Source organism: Schistocerca americana, chromosome 4 (genome assembly GCF_021461395.2).
Source record: "Schistocerca americana isolate TAMUIC-IGC-003095 chromosome 4, iqSchAmer2.1, whole genome shotgun sequence".
NCBI lineage: Eukaryota > Metazoa > Arthropoda > Insecta > Orthoptera > Acrididae > Schistocerca > Schistocerca americana.
Window position 1 is genome coordinate 647,849,640 of NC_060122.1, and position 3,493 is coordinate 647,853,132.

The 3,493-nt window shown below is 40.7% G+C and overlaps 1 pseudogene; it reads left to right on the forward strand.

Moving 5' to 3' along the window:
* Nucleotides 1-2,415: 2,415 nt before the first annotated feature.
* On the forward strand, nucleotides 2,416-2,532 carry LOC124614442 (annotated as a pseudogene).
* The last annotated feature ends 961 nt before the right edge of the window (nucleotides 2,533-3,493 follow it).

A 3,493-nucleotide genomic window follows, 5' to 3' on the forward strand; every position in this document is an offset into this window, starting at 1 on the left:
CTGATTTCATGTGGACTGGTAATTTTGTTTACCCTGGGTTTATTTGTATTTTTAGATTGTGTATGGTACGGTAAGCTAATCTTAGTCCTGTATTTTACAGTAATGCATTTTATTTCTCGAATATATTTCCGATGTATTCTGTACGCAAGTATAAAATCTTCTGTTTCACTGGTGATTCTTTTAGTATTTAGATATCTTTATCCTTTATCGACGTCACTTTGTGCTGATATATATATATACACAACAAAATGTTTACACCCCAAACATCATCACTCAAGTATATATATATATATATATATATATATATATATATATATATATATATATATATATATATTGTTGTACCCTATATTATAGAATTACTAGTTCCTTTATTTTTGCAGCTTTCTCTAGTGCTAGATTGTTTACTCTCTTGATCACTGTATGGAAATAGGCGTGTTTATGGAACGAAACTTGTCGAGAACTATGTACGTTTCCAATCATTCACGTTTAAATTAGGCGAGCATTTATGTTAAACTTTCCTATGGGTTTTACCGACCTGTTACAATCCGAACAGCCCGTCTCTGAATTCTTTGGCTATTTATTGCCATGTTTACGATATTGGAACAATACTCTAAAATTTCGTTTACAGATGTAATGGAATATCCAATAAAACTAAGTCTGCCATTCTCACTCCCTACTATTTATTTTACGCGATCGCCCCGTTCCATATCGCTCCTTAGTATAAACCCCACGTACTTATACGACATGACGTGTTCGAGGTGCTCACCACTAATATCCTAACGAGATAATGTCAGGTTGTTTCTCTTCGTGTAGGCATTACAAAGCATTTATGGTCATTGCGTGTCGGGGCAGATTTAGTTGCTCACTGTCCGGATTCCAGCCAAAGTACCACCACTCAAGCTAAATGATTCTCTCACTTCAGCATTGTTAAACTTGTGTGCAATGACGGGACTCAAACTCTGATATCTGCCTTTCCCGACGTGTGTGCAACCAACTGGACTATCTGTGTAGGTTTAGACCTTGTGGACCGTGTAGAAATCTAGTCGCTGTCTTCGCTATGGAATCCTTGCAAAAAAATTACGTGGTCGAATAATCCTCCTTTCCAGAACTATAAACAACACTGATACGAGTTGATAAAATAGCTTCCCAAACATGTGACCAGCGCCAAAACATTTCTGCAGTGATAGAATCTAATACTCAGTCGGCAACGCCGAATGTTCATTGGGAACGTCGGAGGTGCCCCAAGGAATCTTGACAGCGCTGTCCCTATTTCTAAGTAGCCGTAGTGACTTAATTTCCAGAAAAGTTCGAAGCAATCTACTATAGATTCTCTGATGACGAAATTCCCTACTTTATCTGCACACACCATCTTTTTTTCAACCATCGAAAACAGTGCGAAATTGACAGCTTGTGAATGTAGCATCCTTTTCTCCTGAATGTGATATTATAAAACGGAAGAACAGAGATTCGGAGTCAACGAACTGTCGAGGACGACATCATTAGTAGCGGTGCATGATACCATTGGAGGAAGGATGAGGGGGGAAACAGTTTCTGTCCATGTCAAAGGAATCATCCCGGCACATGTCTTTAACTATCTGCGTGCACGCCAAGCCTATCGTAAGGCACTGACAGGATGACATAGTTGAGCACACTTAACAGAACCTCATACGGTAGGTAACTTTACTTCTAATGTAATAAATGTGCATACTGTGTAACAAATCATTTTCTTTCAACGATATTAAGGATAAGATTGTATCTCAGAGTATTACCTTTATTTCAATGGCATAATTATCAGCAAAAATTCCAGTTTTCTTTCGTTAAAAAATAACAGAGCTATTACTCAGTCTGCTTCTTGTTCAATGTTGTATCATCCATTGTTCGATGGATTTCATCGCGAAAATATATCTTTAAGTCATTTGTGACTATTTTAATAGTTGAATGCATAATCCTATGCACCTATAATAACGAAATCGGCTGTCGGTTGGAAGTAGTCAATTTGGTGGACCAACGAATGCGCGTCCTGTTGTATTCACATTTTAACTTCCGTAAGTAGAAACATGCAGTCCAACGTTTTTAACGGATTCCTATTATTTTATTATTATTGTTACTATACGAACTATTTCTTTGCAATTACCAATTAACAATAACATGGATTTATGCCACGAAGCTTACAGTTTTGCAGCGGCGACTTCTGCGTCTGTAGCAAAGCTCGTATGAGAAATGATATATATGAAACTATCAGCTTCGATTGCGGTAATGAAACCAACCTTTACCTAGGTTTCAGCCCAAATAATTGAGCCTTCTTCAGAAGATATACCTGAATCTATAATTTGTCTAAGAGGGAATGGTCTAGAAAAAAAAACTAAAACAGCCTGAACAGGCGTAGCTTATTTCTAGACCATGCCCTCTCAGGGCAACGGCCTTGCCGCAGTGGATACACCGGTTCCCGTGAGATCACCGAAGTTAAGCGCTGTTGGGCGTGGCCGGCACTTGGATGGGTGACCATCCAGCCGCCATGCGCTGTTGCCATTTTTCGGGGTGCACTCAGCCTCGTGATTCCAATTGAGGAGCTATTCGACCGAATAGTAGCGGCTCCGGTCAAAGAAAACCATCATAACGACCGAGAGAGCGGTGTGCTGACCACACGCACCTCCTACCCACATCCTCAACTGAGGATGACACGGCGGTCGGATGGTCCCGATGGGCCATTTGTGGTCTGAAGACGGAGTGCTTTTTTTAATGCCCTCTTAGACAAATTATAGATTCAGGTATATCTTGTGAAGATTGCTCAATTATTTGGGCTGAAACCTAGGTAAAGGTTGGTTTCATTACCGCAATCGAGGCTGATAGTTTCTTACATATTAGATTATCACGATTGCTGACTCTGCTGCAATGTTGAAAGTATAGAAATGAAATACTCTGTTGCAAAAATATTTTATGTCGCAAGAACTGTTTAAGGTTCAATGCCTTCCTCTAATTTTCACAAATATTACGTTTTCTCTTCTTGCTGGCAATGTGATGTTTCCTTCCTTCGCCAACATTTTACCTTCTTATTTAAATTTAAAATATCAATAATCAACACTCCAGGAAGGACATCACATTACAAGATGCAAAGATGTTCGCGTAGTCCACAGTTGTCATGGTGCGTCCAATCACTACTGGTGGTGCCACGGAAGCGCAGGTGAATGTCACCCACAGCATAATACTGCCTGCATCGGCCTGCGGCCGTAGTGCGGTGCATATATCGAACAGCCGTTCGGCTGGATGATGGCATATCCCGACACGACCAGCGACCTGGTGACACGTTTCTTTCGAGCCACGGTCCAGCCTCGATAATCCCTTTGCACACTGCAACCGTATTTGGCCATGTCGTTAGGTGAACATGAACACACGTAGGTGTCGGAACGGTGTGCTCCAAAGCACTTGTGCCTTCGCTGGAATTGTCGTTAGATCTGCCACAGATGAATAGCTATCGTCGTTTATGGAGGCG